This window comes from Chenopodium quinoa, unplaced genomic scaffold (genome assembly GCF_001683475.1).
Source record: "Chenopodium quinoa cultivar QQ74 unplaced genomic scaffold, ASM168347v1, whole genome shotgun sequence".
NCBI classification, from domain to species: domain Eukaryota; kingdom Viridiplantae; phylum Streptophyta; class Magnoliopsida; order Caryophyllales; family Amaranthaceae; genus Chenopodium; species Chenopodium quinoa.
Window position 1 is genome coordinate 322,026 of NW_018742483.1, and position 24,700 is coordinate 346,725.

A 24,700-nucleotide genomic window follows, 5' to 3' on the forward strand; every position below is an offset into this window, starting at 1 on the left:
CAGCTCTAAGGGACCTGTTTTATTTGCAGACGATCTCTTTTCTTTCAGTTTTGTTTGTTTTTTTAGATCCGCCACTAACATAGTATAGATATTTTGTATACTTATCACTATAACCCTATATATATTGTCATATTGATTAAAGGTAATCACTGACGAGTTTTTTCCAAAAACTAGCAGGGAGTATGATATGTTCTATTATTATTTATGACTAATGACCTTTAATTTTGAACCTAGAAAAAATCGTAAGCCACAATTCTGGATGTTGGTGTCATTAAAATACTTTGGCTTGATGGCAAAGCACGAATAATGAATTTAACAGTCTTTCTTTTTACTTTTTGTGCGAGGTAGCTGCATAATGAGTACCATGCTGAGCAATATAACATAATTGTCAGCCATAAATTGAATTGACTTTTATTCTTCTCACTATTAGTGTACAACCCACTACCTGTCCAAAAGTGCATGGCCCAATTTTCAACACCTACTTCAAATATTAACTCATAATTCCTTACAAAAACTACTACCAAATGAAAAAAAAAATCTAATTTTATTTATTATGGAGTTGAATTCCTACATCAGACTTCAAATATAATAACTCATAATTCCTTACAAAAACTACTACCAAATAAAAAAAATTCTAATTTTATTTATTATGGAGTTCAATTCCTACATCAGTACTACATGGAAACTCTGTTCAATTGGTAGTTTTCTTGGATGCTTGATTGTTATCTTTCTTTATAACCAAAGTTACCAAAGTTTAAGCTATTTTGCAGCTACAAACACCGTGTTTAATCCATTCGATGCGGTGGCACCAATGCCGGCCATGATTTTCAAGCCTCCCACACCATACATGAGTGTTTGGGTCCAATTTATCTAATTGGGCCTAGTCATGTATTTGGGTCCAATTATCTTATTGGGCCTGGTCACTAAATGACTTCATATTCCAAGGTCAAGGCCCGAGCCTCCAATCAAGCCATGTCAACCAAGAGTCCTTTGGTCCGAATTGCCATGGTCAGCCCATGACTATTTAAAGGCCCAATTACTCTCCTATCATCATGTGCAAAGGTATAAAAGCCTTCAATTCATTCATTTGTACATAACAACACAACAAAGCCTCAAGCATCAAATCTCTTGCATAGCTTTCTCTCTCAAAACAGCTTGACTTCGGCATCGGAGGGGTCTTCCTCGGATCCACCCCCGAGGCCAGTTTACGTGTTTTAGTTGTGCAGGAAACCTTCGGCTTAGCATCAATTGGACCGGACCAGTCTTCAGCCACTTCAGCGAGCCTTCGGCAAGGCCCCATTGTTTTCATCCGAAACAATTTGGCACCGTCTGTGGGGAAGACTTTCAAAAATCTTTAAGCAAAATTTCTGATCAAAATCATCTTGCAATCATCTTAGAAGCAATGGCTAAGAACCGCAAGAGCAAAAGCCTCCGTCAAGGAGCAGGCGAAAAGCCTAAAACTCCTACACCATCGCCCTCACCGGACCGGAACTCTCCCAAGGGTGCCAGTTCGGGGGGAGGATCATATAGGGAGGATTCCCTTTCTCCCGTAATTCACAACTCTCATCATAGGCCGAGTCCCTCTCGGTCTAGCAGAGGTCAGTCCGATCATAGGACTCATTCAGTGCCCCAAAGCCAACCATCGACCGTCCGCTCTCATTCCCACACTCCGTCGAGGACCCCTTTGACGGGGCCCAGCTCGGAGGAGGTGGCGAGAGCGCTGGCAGTGCTCATGGAGGCAATGAGGCCACAAAATATGCCTCCACCTCGCGATCGAACTCCTCTGCATACCCGGCATCAGCGGAGGAAGCTAGACCATGATGGTGGGAAACCTCCTTCCTTCCGGGAACTGGAAAAGTGGGAAGAGGATTCCTGGAGAACTGAAAGAGAGAGGAAAAAGAACCCTCAATTTTTCAGAGGATCCTCAACCTCTCGACCAGAAACGCATAAAAGCAGCAGCTCAGCTTCTCGGCCAGAATCTGCTCGTCGAGAGCAACCTGAGACTGTTCGCCGAAGCGTCCTCGACCGACTCGGCGGCAAGGAACCGAGCGTGCACAGTCGCCTCTCGTTCCCCGCAACCGAGGCCCAGACTTCCCAGCCAGGGATGAAAACCACTCCTACCTCTCTAAGAGGACGGAGCGCGGTCCCTTCGGCCAGGAACAAGGGCAAGGTCGTTATGCTACCCACCAGTTCCCCATTCGAGAAATGGATACTGGAAGAGCACGTGCCCACGGTTAAAATACCGTCGCACATCACATATGATGGGACTTCGGATCCGAAGGACCACATTGCCTCGTATGAGGCTCATATGCATCTTTGCCCCAGATCCGAAGCGACTTGGTGCAAATATTTTCCAACCACTCTCAAGGGGGTCGCGCAAGCATGGATCTCCAAGGGAGTGAAGCAAGGCTCTATAACAGGGTGGGACGATTTGTCCTCCAAATTTAGGAGCAAGTTTTCCACGGCAAACCGCCGAGAGAAGACTACTGCAGAACTCATGGGTCTGCAACAAGGGGAGGTCGAAAGCCTCCAAGAGTATCTGACCCGTTTCAGCAACGAGTCATCCAGCGTCTCTCAGCTGGACTAGGGGCTAGCCGATTTTGCAATGCAGAATGGCCTTCAGCCTGGGAAGTTCCTATACTTCATGGTCATGCATACCCCGCAGACCTCAGAAGAAGCTCTGAACGCCTCGGATAAATTCATCCAAGCCGAAGAGTGGAACAAAAAAAAACCCAACCTCAATCTAGGGGAGGGAAGCAAAAACAAACACCCTTGTCTGAAGGCCAAGGCCAGAGGACTAAGGGAAAGGCCAAGGCCTCGGAACGATCTTCGACCAATGAGCCGAACAAGGAAAAATCTGCCTCATACACAGACAAATACGAGTCCTACACTCCGCACTCTCTTCCACGCGCCAAAATTTACAGCGTGACGAAGGAAGAGCAGAGTTACCGAAAGCCGAGACCACTCCTAGAGTGGTATTAGCGAAAAAATAAAAATCAGTGGTGCGAGTTCCACGAATCTACGGGGCATAACACTGAGGAGTGTACCCAACTGAAGGACCAGATCGAGGACATGGTCCGGAAGGGATACTTGAAAAAATACATCGTGGATCACCGCGAGAAAAAGGAGGCCGAGAAGTCAGCAAAGGACCCTCGGCAAGACCTCGACTTCCCCCGGAAGAACAGTAAAAATGCGGAGGGAAAATTCTCTCCGATCAATGTTATCTTGGGAGGAATATGCTCTCGGAGGGAACACAAGAAACACCTTAGGGCTCTGACCCACCAGGTGAACAACGCTGACATTCAGCCCCCCTAGTCACCGGTGCCGAACACGACGTTCACAGCTGCCGACTGCCGGGGGGTAACGTTCCCTCACGAGGATCCGTTGGTGATCATCGCCACGGTGGCCAACCACGACGTCAGCAAGGTCCTTGTTGACGGTGGCAGCGGAGCAAACATTCTGTTCCGAAAGGCCTACAATCAAATCAAGCTGAAGCCCAAGCACCTTACGCCGGTACCCTACCCGGTATCCGGATTCAACGGGGCTTCAACTTACCCAGATGGGAAGGTGACACTTCCTGTCACCATCGGCTGCGATGAGGCAGCCAGGAATGTCATGACTGAATTTTTTGTCATTGACGCTCCTTCAGTGTACAACGTGATTTTGGGGAGACCCATAATTCACGAGATCCAAGGGGTCGTCTCAACTTATCATCAGCTGATGATTTACGTCTCAGACGCTGGCTTCCTCGAAAGGATCCAGTGCAGCCAAAAGGACGCCCGAAGGTGCAACTACCTTAAGCCATCCACTAGTCGCCAAAATGACGATGATAAGGATGAGGAGGAGAAAGAAAGAGAAAGAGAGCCTAGCACAAAAAAGCCGAAAGGCCTAAGTGCTTCGGCCCAAGGTTCTGTGCCCAGAGAAAAAGGGCCAGAAAGGGAAAAGGCTAGCTCTTCATCTGAGCCGAAAGACTCAGAGAGCCAGCCGAAGAACAAAAAGTCTGGGACGCCTGCTGACATAGACAACAGGCCAGATTGTGAAGAGTCCAGTCCATCAGCAATGGACATGGACCATCAGACTGAAACGGTCGAGTTGACCGAAGGAGACGCTGAGAAATGTGTAACAATCGGGATGGACCTTGATCCGAACACCCGTTGTGAACTTATTCAGCTCCTTCGGGACAACAGAGATGTGTTTGCTTTCTCGGCAGCTGATATGCCCGGGATAAGTCCATACCTCATCTCCCATAAGCTTAATGTTGACCCAACGTGTCGACCAATTAAGCAAAAGAAGCGGAATTACTCCGCTAATAAGAACCGAGACATCGCAGCCGAGGTCAAAAAGTTGCTGGAGGCAGGCTTCATCGAGCCTTGTCAATATCTAGAATGGTTGGCAAATGTGGTGATGGTTCAGAAGGCCAATGGTACCTGGAGGATGTGCGTTGACTTCACGGACCTAAATAAGGCCTGTCCGAAGGATTTCTATCCCTTGCCGAGGATCGATCAGCTAGTCGACTCGACAAGTGGCCATGCCTTGCTTAGTTTCATGGACGCATTCTCGGGGTATCATCAGATCTTCATGCACCCCGACGATCGAGCAAAGACGACATTCGTCACGAACGCCGGGGTGTACAATTATAAAATGATGCCCTTCGGATTGAAAAATGCGGGGGCAACCTATCAAAGGCTGGTGGATCAAGTTTTTGCCGATCAAAAGGGCCGAAACATGGAAGTCTATGTTGACGATTCGATCGTCAAAAGCAAAAAATCTGAGGACCATGTTAAAGACCTGGCTGAAACCTTCTCCACCTTAAGAAAGCATCAAATGAAGCTGAATCCGAAGAAGTGTGTCTTCGGCGTGAAGTTAGGGAAATTCCTTGGGTTCATGGTCAGCAAGAGGTGGATTGATGCAATCCCTCCCAAGTTAAAGCAGCGCTCGACCTTCCTAAGCCGAAAACAAAGCGGGATGTTCAGCGGCTCACCGGAAGAATGGCAGCCCTCTCGAAGTTCATTTTCAGAGCTTCGGATAAGGGGTTACCTTTCTTCAAAGCCCTAAAACTCCCGAAAACAAAAGAGCTCGTCTGGGAGGAAGAGCAAAAAGAAGCCTTCAAGTAGCTTCGGGAGCATCTGGCTCAACTCCCAACATTGGCTAGCCCAGCAGAGGGAGAAACTTTGTATCTGTATGTGGCTGTTAGCCCAGCCACCATCAGTGCAGTGCTGCTGAAGGAAGAAAGCAAAATTCAGCAACCGATCTATTTCGTCAGTCACACTCTGACGGATGCCGAGACTCGCTACCCTCTACTCGAGAAAGTCGCTTTTGCGGTAGTGGTAGCTGCCCGGAAGCTGAGGCCCTATTTTGATTTCCATCAGATAGTGGTCTTAACTGATCAGCCGCTGGAAAAAGTTCTCGGCAAAGTTGAAAAATCTGGTAGGCTGGCCAAGTGGGCTTTTGAGCTCACCGAATTCAGCATCAGTTACCAGCCGAGGGCTGCCATCAAGGCTCAAGCTCTAGCGAATTTCTTGGCCGAATGCTCGTACCAAGAGACGCTAGACAATGAAAGGAAAGTCTGGACCGTGTTTACGGATAGATCCTCCACCGTAAATGGTTCGGGGGCAGGGGTAGTGATAACCTCTCCCGATGGCAAATCCTTTGAGTATGCACTAAAATTTTCTTTTAAGGCTTCGAACAACGAAGCTGAATATGAGGAAGCAATCGTTGGCCTAGAATTGTGCATCTCCCTGGAAGCCGAGCATGTCTGCTTGAAAACAGACTCTCAGCTAGTTGCATATCAGATCAGTGGCAGCTACGAGGCCAAAGAGCCCTCCATGATAGCCTATCTTGCCAAGATCAAATCAGTCATTGCAAAGCTGAGAACTTTTGAGGTTCAGCTGATCCCAAGGGGTCAGAATACCCAAGCCGATGCACTCTCCAAACTTGCCAGTTCAACTCTCACTGAGCTGAACAGATCTGTATATGTGGAAGTGCGTCGAGAAAGAAGTGTCGACGAAGCACCTGAAGTGTGCTGCGCTGATCCAGAGCCTAGCTGGATGGACCCCATCCTAACTTTCAAGCTCCGGGGAGAAATTCCCAAATATAGAATTTTGGCCTCCAAGCTGAAGAGAACCAGTTCGAGGTTCATTGTCTTCAAGGGAGAGCTTCTGAAAAAGTCCTTCTCAGCCCCACTGTTGAAATGCGTGGGACCAACAGATGCAGATTATATCCTACGGGAGATTCACCTCGGCATCTGCGGGAACCACATTGGGGGAAGGACCTTAGCCCACAAGGCATTGAGGGCCGGATATTACTGGCCCACCATGATCTCAGATGCTAAGGAGCTGGTTCGGAAATGAGAAAAGTGTCAAAAATTCGCACCAGTTATCCATCAGCCAGCTAGGGATCTTCAGCCGATCCTTAATCCACTCCCGTTTACCCAATGGGGACTGGATATACTGGGACCATTTTCAGATGCTGTGTACCAGAAAAAATGGCTGATAGTCGGTGTTGACTATTTCAGTAAGTGGATCGAGGCCGAAGCAGCCTCGAACATTACAGAGCAAACTGTCAGAAAATTTATCTGGCAGAATATCATCACTCGTTTCGACATCCCGAGAGTATTTGTCTTCGATCATGGGAGGCAATACGATAACTTACCGCTGAAGCTGTATAAAGAACAATTCAGCATCAAACTGGCATATTCAGCGGTATGCCACCCGCAAAGTAACGGACAAGCCGAAGCTGCAAATAAAAAGATCCTAAATGCCCTCAAAAAGAGGGTGGAAGATCAAAAGTCCAAGTGGATGGAGGAGCTCCCAGGAACCCTTTGGTCCCTTCGGACAACTGAAAAAGAGGCAACGGGCTATTCACCTTTTGAACTGGTGTATGGTGCCGAAGCCGTTCTTCCAGTGGAAATCGGCTCTGAGAGTTTACGAGTGCACCACTTCTCGCCTGAGAATGAGCAACTGATGAAGGAATCTCTCGATTTCCTCGACGAAGTAAGAGACTCAGCCCGAGACAGAATGGCTGCTTATAAGCAGAGAATCAGCAAATTTTACAACCGAAGGGTCCATGCAAGGCCTCTCAAAATTGGAGACCATGTCCTTCGGAATGCTGCTGCAGTTTAGAAAGGCCGAATCCATGGGAAACTCTCAGCTGCATGGGAAGGGCCCTATGAAATCTGTGATGAGCTTCAGCCAGGGACATACCGACTTCGGCAGTCGGATGGAACTGAGTTGAAAAATCACTGGAACGATGATGTACTGAAGAAATATCATGTGTAAACCCTTCGGGGAAGAGCAATCTTTGTAAGTACATTTTGAATTAATGAAAGGCCTTGGAGCCACCATTTATATAAATATTTGCAACTTTTTATTCTTTCAAAGTTTTCTTTGTTCTATCTACTATTTAAGGGTTTTTATTCAGCCTCGTCTGAAACCTTCGCCTCCGGGTAACTGGGTTTCAGATTGCTGACAAACTCGTCTTTTTAAAGAACACTGGTCTTTCAGCTGAAGTCAAACTTCAGTAAGACTTGTTCTCCAAAGACATGAGTCCATGGACAAGTCTGGGATATTGCCTTAACTGAGCCTTGTATCCCAGAAAGCCATTATCCGAAACATTGCCTTCAGTTGGCCATGTGTTTCGGATATCCATTTTTTAAAGATAGACAGAAAATCAAGGATAACAGCAACTGTTGGAAATTTTTTATTCAGCCTCGTCTGAAACCTTCGCCTCCGGGTAACTTGGTTTCAGATTGCTGAAGTCAAACTTCAGTAAGACTTGTTCTCCAAAGACATGTTCTTTAGTCTGGGATATTGCCTTAACTGAGCCTTGTATCCCAGAAAGCCATTATCTGAAGCATTGCCTTCAGTTGGCCCTGTGTTTCGGATATCCATTTTTACAAAAGATAGAGAAACAAAACCCAGCTCAGTAATCCAAAGACTTGAATCTTCAGATTTCTAGGGGGGCAAGAGGCACTACCAGTGCAAGTTTATGTTCAGCAAGATTCTTCAAACCGGAAGCTTTATACTTAGCAAATTTTTGCGAGAATTTCTCAAGCTCAGAAACAGTAAAGCATTCAAAATAAGACAAAGCAGTTGAAGAAAGGAACATCAGATTAATGACTCATGCTCAGAAAGCGAGCTACAAGTTCAAATAAATTAAAGACTATATCGGCAGCCGCCCACAAGCAGAAAATAACAGCTGCTGAAATACGTACAAAAAAAAAAATAAACTGTTTGTACATCAAGGCAAGCTGAAGCAAAAAGATAAGGCAAAAAGAGATTCAGAAAGCGGCGAGTCTGAAGTTAAGCGCATGTTGAACCGCAAGATTCTGAAGACGACTGCCCGATTTCCTATGCTTCAGTTGGAGGACCAGGCTGATCAGCCGGGCCAAGCCCCGGGGCAGTCTCGGTTCCAGCAGCAGAGGAGGCAGGTTGGGCTCTTGCCTGAGCTTCAGCGGCTCGCTGTTCAGCCTCCAACTCCTTCCGCTCAGCTTCCTCCTCGGCTTGTTCAGCCTGAAGGATCTCATGCTCGGCAGGAGTGGCATACAGCATGTGCGGATCTTCGGGGTCCTGAGCCCAAAGCGCACACTTGGACCAATACAGCGAAGGCTCAGCATGGAGAGCCAACCTCCGAGCCACCTTAAACCCATTAATGAAGCCCATCTCATATTCTTCTTGGGTGTAAAGGCGGACTTGGAGTAGGGCTTCAGCATCAGCCAACTTCTTTTGACTCTCCTCCAAATCCTTTTTAGATTTTTCTAACTCTTCTGAGAGTTTGGAGGAAGAAGTATTCTGCTCATCAAGCTCCAGCTGGACGTTGGAAGCTTCGGTGTTGGCCTGGATCAACTCATCTCCCTTGACTCTCAGCTGATCTTCCAACTCCTTCAGCAGCAGCTTGGGCAGTAGAAAGGTGAACATCCCTTGCCTGTAGAGCCTCTTCAGCAGCCATCCTGCTGGCTTCAAGAGCTTCCAGCTTATGTTGCACCTCAGCTTGTGCAGCAGCTCCTTCTTGAATTCGGCTCTCGATGGCAGCTTTAAATTTGGAGATGTCCACTCCCATTTGCTCCTGAAGGAATTTCTCCCCTTCCATCAGCGGGGGAAAAACATCCTTCTCCATAGCCGAGCAGAAGGTTTGAATGGCTTCAGCAGCCTTCTTTTCATACTCTTCGCTCTGCTGCTGCTTCTCTTCAGCAGCTTGCTTCTTCAGCTCAGCAAGCTTCGCCTCCTCCCGGGCAATTTTTGCCTCCTCCCAGGCATGCTCCAGCTTGTCTTGGAGGGTGTCAATCAACTTTACAGTAAGAGTCTGATTATGCACAACCTGTTTGCAGGGGCACATCAGTTGAAATAAATAAAGTAATAAAAAAGGGAAAAGGCCAGAAAGGAGGAGAAGAGCTGAGTGAAAGCAAAGCAACTAAAAGATTAAGTACCTGCATCAGCAAACGCTGGTTGTCTCTTGCAGGGTCAGGGACCCTTCGGCTGGATTCTCCCATCCCAGCCGTGGCCTTCAGCGACCACACCCTTGCTCGGTCCACTTCGGACATGCTAGTCAAGTCGCCGAAGTAGCCTGCAGCCCCTTCACGGTTCTGACCCCAAATTCGTTCCCAAACAGGTTCTGGGACTGTGATACGGGGGGTCGAGAAACCCAAATCTCCAGAGTTCAGCGTCTGGAATGAGGGGAAGGAAGAAGAGGGAACCTCCTGAATCTTCTCAGGCTCAGCATGACCTTCTCCTTCGGCGGAGCCCAGTTGTTCTCCACCAAGGTCTGCAACAACGACCTTCTCTCAGATAGACGAAGAAAAGCGTCAACCTCCCTATCAATATCATCTGAGAAGCCTTCAGCAATCGGCTTCTCAGATTCTTCAGCACGGTGTCCCTAAACCCCCCCTCCCCCTTCGGATCAGGAGTTCTTTGGTCCACCTCCATCTCTTGAGTTTCGGGAGGTGGAGGGGGGGTTTGAGGACGCGGAGCTTCCGGCGGAGGGGGAGCCCTCGGCGAGCGTCTACCTTCATCAGGCTCCCGTATGAGGATGCCCCCGGTAGGCCTCATCCCCATCTGAAACTGCCGAGGCCCCAACACGGCCAACCTCCTCCTTCTCTTTGCTAAGGACTGCTCGTCCATTTCTTCAGATTCTGACGAAGATGGATCTTCAGAACGAGCAGGCGCCTTTCCTTCTCTTCTTCCGCTCCCTTCCTCAGACTGCAGAAAGGGGGGGCAGCAAAGTATGAGTAAAAAAAAAAAAAAAAAAAAAAAAAAAAAAAAAAAAAAAAAAAAAAAAAAAAACCCAAGCAAGTCAGGAACTTACTGGAACCCTCGGCTAAACTCCAGGTGCAAGGATACCCCCCTCAGCAGCACCAGACGTCCCAACACCTCCTTCCAAGGAGTTGATTACTCGGGATACGTCAGCTACTGTCTGAGCAGCCTGTGCTTCCTCGGGTAATAAAGGCCGAAGGGGATCTCGCTTCTCCCACCAAGGCTTCTGCTTGATGTATTCGGCAGCGGCTTCAATTTGAAGACCCGTTTCGTGCAGATGCAGCGGACGGTTCTTCGGAGCTGTGATTGCCGGAGCCCGGTCTAGAATGACCCTTTCAGCGTTCACCCCGAGCCGGTTATAATCAATTCCCGAGGTAGCTTCGCTCAGCTTTGAAAAGAACAGACGAAGGTTAAACCAAGGGAATAAGCATCAAATACAAATCAAAATTGACTAAGTTAAAGTCCTCGGCCCCAGCCGAACATACTTACCACCCCTGTACTTTCGGCTGAGGCCGACAACTGCCAACATCTTCTCTTGGAAAATGTAATGGTTATCCGGAAGCCATCTGCCCGGGAGAGTTCTCATTCGGCCAACTCCCCCGGGGTTATTCTGCTTCCCGAAGAAGCTCATTTGCTCATAACTCGGGTGGCTAGTGGCATCAAGGTCCTCAGGACCCAAGTCTTGCATGTTCGGATCAGGCCTGGAGAGGTATCGGGGAGCCCCGAAAAAAAATGGATGCTCCGGATCAGCGGGAACTCTCACCCAGACCCATTGACCCCTCCAATCCTTATCCGAGGAGTCGTTCGGCCACATAGTCAGATATTGGGGGCGACTCTCCATTCGCCACCAGCCTGAAGACTCGTGTTGGTCGTACACGCTCTGGAGGTTCTGCACTAGCTGATGCATCTTTCGGAAGCAGTGCAAATTCGGTTCAACAGCAAAAAACCGACACACCCAGAGATAAGTCATCACCCGCCGAATGCTAACGGGTGTTAATTGGCACAGGGAGATCCTGTACTTTAATAAAATGTCCCTGACGAAGGGATCTAAAGGAAACCGAAGCCCGTATTGCAATTGCCGAGTGTACACCCCTACATACCCAGGAGGGGGATGGTGAATCCTATCAGTCGGCGAGGGCATTCGGCACCAATGCCCATCCTCTTCAAAAATGTCGTAGTGCAACTCAATTTGCTCGGCGAATCGGTAGGTTTCGGCATGCCGAACTCACCATGAGTATGGGTTATTTCTCACCATGGCGTCCTGGGCCTCGGCGTCCTACCATTTAGCATGCCCAAGAAGCAGGTCCCAGAGCACAGGGGGCAAATCTTCAGCCTTCCCAGCCTGTTCTCTCTGCTCAGGTTGCTCCGCTTCGCCGGCCTCGGCGTCCTGCTAAGGCGGCACAGCGTTTAAAGGAACTGTCGGAATCCCCTTTTCCGAGTCTTCACCGGCTCGTTCCCCGTTCCAAACGTCGGCGCGGTCACGGGGACCCCTAGCCTGACCCCGTCGACCCGGCTGACGCCTCCTTTCTCGAGCCATAATCAAATTCAGAGAAGGAAAGAAGGGAGAAGAAGAATTTCCCTAAAAAAGGGCAAGAAAATCGAAAAAGCTCGGAGAAAATTACCTTCAAATTGGCCGGAATACGCCGGTCAAATCAGTGGAAGCGATGGATTTGAGTCTCGAACTTGGATTAGAAAATGGTATGCTGGAAATTCAGAGCGAAAATGGGTTTGCGTGAGAATTTGAGTGTAAGTTGGTGAAGAAATGAGGTTGAAATGCGAATCAGACCTTATAATTCCAGGAAGGAGAATCCCAAAGGTCGAAAAGTTCAAATTAACCGCTAAACACTCTCTCTCTTGATTAACCGCCCACTATCCACTCCACTTCCTGTTAATTATCCAATTTACAGTTATTTAATTAATAACTGTTTAAAAATTTAAATCTTTTGATTTAATTAAATCATTTACTTCCCTCCATTTCTTATTCGATTCAAACCTGACCCGTCATCCTTCCAAATCGGGTCTGGGGGGCAAGTTGTTTGGGTCCAATTTATCTAATTGGGCCTAGTCATGTATTTGGGTCCAATTATCTTATTGGGCCTGGTCACTAAATGACTTCATATTCCAAGGTCAAGGCCCGAGCCTCCAATCAAGCCAAGTCAACCAAGAGTCCTTTGGTCCGAATTGCCATGGTCAGCCCATGACTATTTAAAGGCCCAATTGCTCTCCTCTCATCATGTGCAAAGGTATAAAAGCCTTCAATTCATTCATTTGTACATAACAACACAACAAAGCCTCAAGCATCAAATCTCTTGCATAGCTTTCTCTCTCTAAACACTGTTTGACTTCGGCGTCGGAGGGGTCTTCCTCGGATCCACCCCCGAGGCCAGTTTACGTGTTTTAGTTGTGTAGGAAACCTTCGGTCCAGCATCAATTGGACCGGACCAGTCTTCAGCCACTTCAGCGGGCCTTCGGCAAGGCCCCATTGTTTTCATCCGAAACAATGAGTACGACCAATAAAACCCTCTCGGTCTATAATAAAAGTCTTGTGTCCATGAACAACCTTGTTCAAGCTAATAAAATCGTTTCAAGTCTTATTGAGAAACGACCGTTGTCAACTTTATTAGACAATAAGACGATGCCAAATGTCTGTATGGAGAAGTTAAAAAATCCAACAAACAAGACCAGTGTACAAAATTGCAATATGTTCAATGGTAGATGGGTTTACAAACCAGAAGAGGGTCCGGATTATGATACAAATAGTTGTCCATTTGTTGAGGAGAAGATGAGTTGCCAAAAGAACGGAGATGTGAGAAATGGAGATGGGAAGCTAAAGACTGCCTCATACCATTGTAAGTGCTTATACCATTGTAAGTGTTTATATTACTTGTAACTAAAGTTTACTTGTACTAATATATTTGTAATCGTACAAATATGCATGCTTTTCATTATTAAATCATTATTTACTATGTCATCATTCCTAGGTTTAATGGAAGAGACATGCTAGAAAGGCTAAGAAATAAAAGGGTAATTATCGAGTTCCATTGGAGCCCATTTCTAATTGAGTTCGACGAAAATCATAAGAGTAGGAAGAAGGTCCTTGTGTTGGACAAGGTTTCATCCAATTCGGAACTATGGCGAGGGGCTGATGTTATGGTGTTTAATTCAGGACATTGGTGGAGTCATACCGGAAAATTCAAAATGTGAGTAGCAAATATTATCCTTTAAATGGCTTATTTTAGCGATTTCTTATGTGAAAATTCTATAGTAGTCGTTTGAAATATGACTGCCATAATATTTTACTGAATAAATAGTTCATAATTAACGTATTTTTATCCAATTAATTATATATATTGATTTATTTTTGCTATAAAATTTTATTCTCAGCATTTTTTTAATTTATCAAATTTTTTAGTTTTATTTATGTAATTTTTACACTTATTTTATAGTTTCTTGAAAAATATTTATTTTATGTTGGATTAAAATTTTCAAAATTTATATATGCACTGTAGAAATTAGAATACTAATTGTGTCCAATTTATAGTGTGAAAAAATGAATCGCACATATTGTTTATCATTAAAATAATAAGGTAGTCATACTTCAAATGACCACTGTATTACTTTATCCGTCCCATAATATAGTTCATGTTTTCCTAACCAAAATATTGTTCATGTTTCTATTTTTGGATAGTATGTAAAGACCTTTATACCCTAACTTTTTTAACTTCATTCATTGTAATTCCTAATTTACCCTTGAATAATTTTACACATAATTTATACTTTTTTTCCACTTTATCTCTTTAACTTTTGTCTATGATTGTAATTTTCACTTTTAGTAATGTATTTTATCTACTTTCTCCTCCTATTTCTTAAATATGGTAGAAAAACACAGACAAAAATTATATTATAGGACATAAGTTCATTATTTGTAAATGTTTTTGAACTTGTTAGGGATGTTGCAAAACTTATAAGCTGCCACATGCAATGGCATAAATTAACATCCTATATTATTAGGGGATGTAAAATCGACTGCTTTATGACTTTATCTTTTCTTGGTATTTTATGGTCTCATATACATAGTATACAAGCAGAGGGGAACCTTCCACCGGGGTCATTCGGGGCCAGGCCAGCTATAAATTATTATAATTAATTAAATACCTTATATGAAGTGAACATTTTTGAACAAGTAGTAAAATATTTGAGTATAGTGATCAGTAAAATATTTAAATCTTGGCCCCTATAATATTTTTGTCTAAGATCCGCTACAATATACAAGTACATAGAGATGTTATTAGTTCTTTGGCAGGGGCGATTCTAAGGGTGTGCGGGGTTATCGACCGAACAAGCCCCTAAATTTTAGGGGTCCCAAATTTTGGATATATGTATATTAGTCTCATGTTAAAACAAAAAAAATAACATTGCAGCCATGGTTTGAATGCTACTTTTTAAAACAAAGGTTTAAGGTTTAATTCCTTAAACCAACAAATTTTACTCTTTTTTTTGGAAAGCAATACTAGAGAATGTCCATGTTCATTGATTAACAACATAAAAATCTTCCCTTCCTTATTTTCCTTTATTCTCTCCTAAAAATTATCATTTCCTCTCTGCCATTTCCTTTTTCACTCCTCAAAATTTTCAATCCTAACTAAAATCTTTTAATCTTTCCCTTATTTCTCCCAAAATATTTCAATCTATATTTATTTCTTCATCAAAATTAACAATTACCTAAAATTAATTCACCCCTTATTAATTTTTAAACAATATAATCTCCAATTTTAAACTTAAAATTCCAACCCAAAATCTTCTAATCTTCCCCTTTTTTCTCCAATTTTAAGATAAAATGAATAAAAAAAAAAAGTACCTTGATTTTCTACAGAAATTCTTTATATATGTATTTTACTAGCTCTTTCAATTTTACAAAAAAAAAAAAAAAAAAAAAAAAATCATCAAGGTAATATCATAATTCTTAATAATTATAATGAATGAATTTATTTTATGAAAAATAATTGGTTATTATATATATTGAATCTAAGGACCCAATTTGATAAGTTGAACAGGGCCCAAAAATATTATCCAATTATAGCCCCGGCCCTGTTCTTTGGAACAATATATAAGTAATGATGCAAGCTTCTCATTATTCATTTTAGCAAACTCTTTAGTATACTGATAAGCGCACATTAGGGCGCGCTTTAAGGCATATAAATGGGTGATTTTGGATGTATTTAGGCCCGTTTTGGTCGTTTATTGCCTTGTTACACTCGTTTCCTTCATATTACGTGCTTCACGGGTTTCGGTCTGTTTTTGGTGTGTTAACAGGTATAGTTGACCAAGTTATGTCGAGTCCCGAACCATTGGTGCGTAATCAGGCTATTATCGATCCTAGTCCACCAAGCTAAGGCTTTGTTGCGGTTCTCAAGGCCTTGAAAGGCAAGTTAAGTAGCAGGCAAGGCAGAACAGTTCACAAATATGAAAGGCATTAGCACGGCCGTGCAAGATTCAGCACGGCCGTGCCAGGCATTAGCACGGCCGTGCCAAGCCAATTTTCAGCACGTCCATGCCAGATTCAGCACGACCGTGCCAGGCATTAGCACGGCCGTGCCAGATTCAGCACGGCCGTGCCAGGCATTAGCACGGCCGTGCCAAATTCAGCACGGCCGTGCCAGGAAGCTGCACGGCCGTGCCATATATAGCACGGCCGTGCCAATTTGAAGAAGAAACCCGGTTTACTTACTGACAAGCTAGCACGGCCGTGCCAAATACAGCACGGCCGTGCTGATCCAGGGTTAACTGCGCGCTTGACTTCTCCGAATTAGAAGACGTATATAAGGCCCAACTTTAAGAGGATTCCGGAGAGAGTTTTAGAGATAGTTTTGAGAGCCTTTGTAGAGATTTATTGGAGAACGTTCTTAGTATTAGAGATTCATTAGTTTTCTTAGAGAATTTCCTAGAGATTTTAGTTTTCTTGGATTGATTTGAAGCAAGATTTGCGAAGGTTCTTTGTATTATTCATTGACGACGGATATCAAAGTTCTGAACTTTTCCATTGATTCGCATCAATACAATTGGTATTATTCATTCTTGTTTATTAATCAAGCTTTATTATTCCTTAATCAGAATTCATGTTTATATCTATTATGCTTTTGGAATTCATTATTGCTTTGATTATGAATATGTGTGAGTAGTCTCCTAGCTAGGGTTTCGGGATGAAACCCGGCCTAGATAATCTATGTAATTGAGGATTGATTTTGATAAACGGATTGTGATTAAATTGATTATATGCGATTGCATGTTAATTCATTATAATAGGAGTAGCTAACCTAGAATCTTGAATTTGATTGCATGATATCCTTGATTTGAACAAGAGATTGTGAATTGAGTATTTCATTATTGAATGTGGTTTGATTATGTATCGAGTAATGTTAAGTGCATGAGAAATCCAAGCTTAGTATTGCCCGTTGTCTTCCTATCACATGATATTGATCAGACTTATAGTCTTTGCATATCCCGTTTGTCTCTGTGATTCCTTGTTGCGTAGTTACCGATGGTTTGGTGAATTCCCGTTCTCCCTAGTGTCTTAGTTTATTGATTTATTCCATCTTATTAGTATCATTTTAGAACACCATTTTCCATTGATTTCGAACTAGCTTAGGTTTAAGATTGATTTGCAATTACTCTCGTTCCTTGTGGACCGAACCTTTATTTGCCATTGTACTTGGTTATAGGGTGTTCGTATAAGTATTGTTTGATTGAGAGTTAGATTGTAGCGACCGATTTAACCCTTGTCAAAATGGCGCCGTTGCCGGGGAACGGTGTTTGTTAATTGCTTTTTGATTTCTTGAGTCTAGTTCATCATAAAAAAAAAAGCACAAAAAGATATTTCCCTTTTGGCTACACTTGTAGCCCTGCTATTTAATTGGTTTGGTTAGTGTGTATGCGCAGGTCTAAACAGAGAGAATTAATACACTTCGATCCAGAAATCGAAAGAACTTTGAAGAGCAATCGTAAATCTCGATTGACGTCATCAAACTCTCAAGGAAATGAACACAACACACAACAGGTTCCAATGGCAGACATACCGCGCCAACCCAATCGGCCAGCACCACGACCCCTTAAGGAGTTGGGAACTCCTGGGGCGTATAGAGCTTCAAGTGGGATTGCTCCACCCACTACTGAGGCCAATGATTTCGAGATCCGGCCGGCTATGATCACCCTCATTGAGAGAAGGCAGTTTAGTGGTGCCAAGCATGAGAGCCCTTTGGCTCATTTGAACGAATTTGAGAAGTACTGCAATACCATCAAGGTTAATGGGGTGAATCAAGAGTTTGTGAGATTGAAGCTTTTCCCCTTTTCACTTATTGGGAGAGCTCTCGAATGGTTAGAGAAGGAGGTGAAGCCGAACTCTCTACACACTTGGGATGATGTCACGACAACATTTTTGGGAAGATTCTATTCTCAAAAGAAGACGGCCGATGCTAGAGCCTTGATTCAAGGGTTTCGGCAAAGGAGTGGGGAGTCGATCTATGAAGCATGGGAAAGGTACAAGGAGTACCAAAGAGAGTGCCCACACCACGGAATCCCAACATATCAAGTTTTACAGATTTTCTATGGAGGATTGAGTCCTCAAGGGAAGACCAGTTTGGATGCGGGAGCAGGTTGCCCAATAATGAACAAAACTGAAGAGCAAGTCATAGATATTATCGAAGATGTGGTACGACACCACATGGATTAGCAAGACGGCGAGCGAGATGCTGTGAACAAGAGTGGAGGAGCGGTCTATTCAGTGGACCACCTCAATGCCATTAGCAACCTGACATCACAAATTACGAACCTCGGGAAGGAGATGTCAGTGATTAAATCCAAGCTCGATTCCGTGCCATTGCAAGATCTTCCCTCCCAATCTAAGGGGAGAGGTATGAATCCTAATCCTTCCGTTTCTAATATGCCTGTAGGATGTATTTTCTGTGAAAACTGTGGGTCTTATGATCATTATACTAATGCTTGTAATTTTGATCCCTCATATGATCCTAATAATAATGATGGTAATAGATATAATAATGAACAGGTCAATGCTATGTCTTATGATAACAGACCTAGGAATGACAATAATAGATATCTGCCACCTAATCAAAGAGGGAACAATTATAATCAGGGAGGTAATGATTTTGATTATCAAAACCAGTGGGGAAATAGGGGCCAAAGGGACCAAAATTCCCAAGGACCCTATAATCAACATGGTGGTTTTGGAAATCAAAACCAATACCAACAGGGTAATCAAATGAATCATAATTCCCAAGGGCAATTCAATCAAGGGGGAAACGACATTAATAACAGGGGAAACTGGAATAATAATAAGGGGTACTCTAATCAAAATCCCCAACAATCTAATGTGCATGGTTCCCGAGCTACAAATGATAATTATTATGCTCATGGACCACCACAGAGATCTAGCTTGGAGGAAATGATGGAGTCCCAGGCCAAAATGTTCAACACTTTTATGTCCACCACTGATAAAAAGTTTAGTGAAGTGATGACACATAATAAGATGCTTGAAACCCAGATTTCTCAGTTGGCTAGTGCTATAAAAGATGGGGTTGGAGTTTCAAAACTACCGCCTCAAGGTATTGACCCTAAAAACTCTGTAAATGCTATCACCACTAGGAGTGGAAAGACATTGAGGGGGAGCGATGAAGTAGTACCCCCTAAGAGTCAACCTGTGACTCCACCTATCACTGATAATGTTGTAGGAAGTGAGCATGAGAGGACCAGAGAAAAAGATAAAATTAATGAGGTCCCAAAGGAACAGGTGGGAGCACAAAACAATGAACCCGACCTATTACATAGACTCCCCTACCCCCAAAAATATGTGAGACATAAGCTAGATGCCCAATTCGGGAAGTTTTTAGAGACCTTGAGAGAAGTCCACCTTTCTATACAATTCACTGATGCTATCAAGCAAATGCCTAACTATTCTAGGTTTTTAAAAGATATATTGAGTGGTAGAAGAAACTGTGAAGGGGTAGAAACTGTTAACCTCACTGAACACTGTAGTGCTATAATAATGAACAAAATGCCTCCTAAGTTAGGAGATCCGGGTAGCAGAGCACAACGTCGAGATAGAGAACAATGGAACACCCAACTGATAGGACAACACACAGCGATAAGTCTTGGCGTTCATCGTCTTACCCAACCCTGAAATAGGAACCGCCCGAAGCCAAGCAGAGGTGTGATCACCCTACTGTGATTTCCACAATGCTGATTGTCGAGGAGTTAAAGAATAAGCAGATTCATCATTATCATCATCATTATTATTATTATTATTATTATTATTATTATTATTATTATTATTATTATTATTATTATTATTATTATTATTATTATTATTATTATTATTATTATTATTATTATTATTATTATTATTATTATTATTATTATTATTAGTATTATTATTATGGGTTACCCGAGTTTTTTTGTAACCCGAGTTTTTTTTGTCAGGGGTTACTCGACTTACTCGTTCAGGATTTACTTGAGGGCCTCGAATGATTCACTCGGTCAAAGTAAGGTTACTCGAGGGGTTATTCGGTCATGGGTTACTCGAGTTACTCGATCAAAAGTTACTCGAGTTACTTGGTTATGAGATACTCAGTCATGGGTTACTCGACTTACTCCATCAGGGGTTACTCGAGTTAATCAGTCAGGAATTATTTAAGGAGTTCGGTCAGGGGTTACTCGATTAATTAGGTTAGGGTTTGCATAAGGAGTTCGGTTAGGGATTATTCGGTAAGGGGATTACTTGAGGGATCGGTCAGGGGTTACTTGATGGGTTACCCAGTCAGGAGCCACTTTAGGGGTTACTCGGTCAGGGGTTACTGGAGAGATTTGATCATGGATTACTCGAGGGGATACTCGGTCAAGGGTTTCTTGAGGGGTTACTTGGTCAGGATTAACTCAAGTAACCCTTCACCGAGTAACTCGAGTAACCTCGGCACTGAAAAACTCGAGTAACCCCGACTGAGAAACTCGAGTAGCCCCTGACCGAGAAACTCGAGTTGCTAGGAGAAACTCGTGTAATATCAGCAACTCGGGTAACCCGCCAACTTGAGTAACTCTTGACCAAGAAACTCGAGTAACCCTAAAAACTCAAGTAACCCCTGATCGAGAAACTCAAGAAACCTCTGCCTCACAGTACAACAGGCCGTATACAAAATTTTTTAATCAATTAATGAGTGTCTCTTGTATATATATGGTTGCTGATTCCTAGTGTTGATACACAATAGTTGTAGCCTAATATTTTTGTGCTGGTATGTTAAATACACTTGAAATGTTGTCATAAGGTTTAACGATTTGGAAAATTTATAAACTTTGAAGAATTTGCATGTATGGTCCAATTTCTCAATATATTGGGAACTAATGAGCACTAGAAGTGTTAGATTTGGGCGATTATACTTTTTCGGGAGTCCATAAGCTTTTCTATAGTTTTGGGTAAACTGGGTATGACCCATTTCAACCTGACCCTAATGATGTACAGTCCGAGTTTAGACATAGGTGTGTTGTGGTTCATTTTTTTAGCACAACTTATTTCGGCTCAGCCCACTTTGATCCATTTAATTTGGTCTAATCCGCATAACTTGGTGATACAACTCATACAAGTATACAACACAATAACCCACCCAAAAACTCTCAATAAACCCAAATCACATGAATCACTTTGCACGCCCAAGATTTTAATTAGGTAGCATAATTGAGGGAAATTTGAACATATTATGACTGACTATTGATAAGGGAATGGATCCCAACATTGAGGGAAATTTAAGTGATGAGGTCCTAGGATATTGCATTGAGTTTTTGGAAATTTCATCAAATGCCCTAAGTTATTTTTTTTATTCACCATATACCCATGAAAATTTTCAAATTCATCATATACTCATGACTTTCACAAAAATGTCATCAAATACCCAAATGACTAACGGATGTCAACTACGTTAGTCATTAAGGATAATTATGCTACATGGCATGTTTTAATTGGTACATTTTTTGTTATTATTTTATTTAACAAAAAATTAAGAAAAATAAAACTAAAAAAAAAACCCAGCCGCTTTCCCACAGCACCAGCACCCCCATGGCAGCCCAGACCTTTGCCCCCACCCCCATCGGTAACTAACCCACCCACCGCTTGTCCCAACTATCGCGCGTCGGCGCGAAATCCGCTCCTGAACCGCTGCGCCGGCGCAGAATCCTCCCCTAATCCCCAAACACCGGTGTCCCTTCCCTTGAGCCTCCTTGTCCACGCACCTAATAACCCCTCTTTTCCTCGAAAAAACCCTCCCCGCCTTGGGCGCAGAAGAACAAAAATCACCCCTCCCCCTACCTTCTCCAACCCCTAACCACCACACCGAAACCCTAAAATCCAAATCTAGGAACTCGATTTTGGGTTTTTAGGGTTTCCATGTGGTGGTTTCAACTAAGGTGGGACGCGGCGTCGTAGGGTAGGGGGTTTGGGTTGCTGATGAAGTAGTTTCAACGTGGTGGCCTAGGTTTCGACGACGATGGAAAGGTGGAAAACAATTTACGATTCAAGCAAAGGTAGGGTGGCAGAGGGTATAGTGGTTTAGTGTAAACAGCAGGCGCCGGCGCGGGGTTGGTGGGAGGGTGGCGCTAGCGCGCTAGTGGGAGGTGGGTGGCGATTGTTGGGAGGTGGCTGGGCATACAAGGTTAATCCACCGTCGGAGGAAGGTGATGGCCGGTGGTTTTAGTAGTGGTTTTTTAAAAAAAAAAAATTAAGTTTTTTTTATTAGTAATTGTAGACACCTATTTGTGTCTCCCCAAAACCAAACCTGGTGATGAGTACCTTTCACGTCGAATCATAATCAAATGAAGTGAAAGTGTGAAAAGTGTAGTGTTGCGAATAGTTTTAATTCTTTTCTCTTCTCTCTGTTTTTAAAAGCCTATTTTAAGAAAACAGCCAATCCAGTTTGGTTTGGTCCATAGCAAGGGTCCAATAATGGTGTAGTTGGATGGGGCTTGAAAGGAGCTTTCCAACGATATATTATAAGCCCAATTATGATGAATAATGAGGAAGTTATGGCAAAATTACTAAATTGGGCCCGGTATGATCTTTATATGCGGCCCAATGATCTAGAGGAGGGCCTAATATGGATTTATCATTCCTAAGGCAATTAGAATTGACTTTAGTCTTCTAGATTCATCTAGAAGGTTCTTTTTATTACTAATTCAATTAGCATTGATGAATTGACTTTGGTTTACTGTTTGGAGTTTTAATCAGAATAAAATAGTGTTTTTGAGGAAAATACGATTTTGCCCTTCTGTACGGCTAAATTTAATCCGAATTAAAAAAAAACGTGAAGTTAATTGTTAGCGCCTAACGACAGGGATTAGCGTCTGGCGCTAATGCTTGGCGCCCGACGCTAGCCTTAGCGCCCGACGCTAGCCTAAACGCCCGGCGCTAATGTTCAGCGTCTTGCGCTAACCTGTTTTGTTCTCGGCGAAACTCTGATTTGTTTTTCTATCCGTTTGGCTGATTTTCTCTATAAATAACCTTCTTAAACCTCCGTTTTCAATTCCCATCAATTCTCAACAATTTTCTATTCTTATTCTCTCTAGCTTTCAAGAATTCTTCTCTCTTTAGTTTTCTTTACAAAATTCCGCATTCACTAGATCTAGAAACACCTAGCCAAATTCGAAGTTGTTTTCGCCCTAGGCGTGAAAGGTTTTAATTTCTGAGGGTTTGGTTCTAAATCTCTCTTTCAATTATTTAATTTAATTATTTGATTTTATATTTTCCTTGAAGTTACTAACGCGTGTATTTTGTTATTAGAAAGAGATACGAGGCATCCAAGTAAGTGCTTAATTGATTTATTGTTATTATGATATAGGAATCATGTCTAGGTCGTTATTATGATTCCTAGTGTCATGTTAGAGCATTTTGATCTTTCTAGTTTTATGTTTAGGGTAATAACTATAATCTCTATTATCAAATATGACAATTATGTTTCCTACGATGCTTCCTATTTTCTTTCCTAGTAGCATGTTAGTATCATGTTAGGGTTAAAACTTTGATCTTTATTACTTAGTGACATGCTAGGGTTTATTATTAACCTTGTTAGTAACATGCCTAGGATCTTGCTATTATTATTATGCTTTATTATTAACATGATTATTTTTATGATAATAATTGTTATAGTTATGAATTTTATTATGATTATTATGTTGCATGATATATATTTTTTGTTATTGCTTGATCACACCTTTTATGCATGTTTAAAGGGAATTGGTACTTGTAATCATGCTTAATAAAATAATTAATAATCTTGTTTAGGGTTAATATGATTATAATTCAAGTGATCGCCAATAATAGTTTTGTTTGTGCATTAATGTTCAACCAACATAGATTAAACAGGTTTAGGGTAATCCTATTGATTGCATGTTAGTCAGATTGTGCACATGAATACGATGAGAATAAAGTAGAGGCCTATTATTAGGGCAGGTTCAATCTCTTTTCGGGTGGATTTGTACCTTCATCCCCGAACTATCAATCATGGTTCTAGACCTATTGGAGTTGACGATCTCTTGGATCGTTAAGGAGTGTAACCTTCACCTCGTGAACGGTTTACAAGTTCCTAAAACTTGTTGGCGACTCTTTTGCTCTATCTTCTTTCCCTTTGGATGCCACCTTACTTTAGTGTATGATCACAGTGGGGCTCAAGCTAGGGATAATGCTTGAAATATTCCATACAGTTTTTTAGCGACTCCGCTGGGGAGGATTTCTATTTTAATTCCTGAAATTTATTTCGGCAATGATTTAGAATGAGTGGATGAGACTCGAAAAGTTCTAAGTATTTCATGTGCGTAATTTTGATTAACATTATTTTCATATGCAGAAAAAAGATCTCATTGGAAAGACCACCCGTAACGAGTTAAAAACATATGATTTTTACACGTAGGAAATTTGAGGAATATCTTTCACAACTAGGATCGAAATAATGCTGCACGAAACTGGAAAATTGTATCGAGCACAGAAAGCTGCTGAGGCATGTAGGAACTAGCGCCAGGAAACAAAGTCTAGCGCCAATTATTTGAATTTAGCGGCAGGCGACAGCTTCTGTCGCCAGGCGCTAAAGCCGAATCGTTGGCGTCGGCCTCTGTTTGCTGGCGCCAAGTTTTCCAATACCGAGCCTGAATTATGCGTTCTAATTTTGACAAGTTTTAAGCACTGTTTGGTCGATCCTACTTCCTGATTGAGTTTTTCTCACTTTTCTGAAACCCATATGTGTTCTACATATGGACGTAACCCTCTGGGAATTTATGCTACATCTACCTGATTGAACACTCTGTGCAACAAAGGTTACATCCGAGAATGTTGAATTCACCAAATCATGGAAGCAAGTTTTTCTTAACTCGCGGTTTCCCATCCACTCGCGCCAACCCTTCATGGTTAGGCT

The 24,700-nt window shown here is 42.9% G+C and overlaps 1 pseudogene; it reads left to right on the forward strand.

The window, feature by feature from the left end:
• Positions 1 to 12,798: 12,798 nt before the first annotated feature.
• The window catches only part of LOC110719134, a 37,375-nt pseudogene continuing 25,473 nt past the window's right edge, over positions 12,799 to 24,700 (forward strand).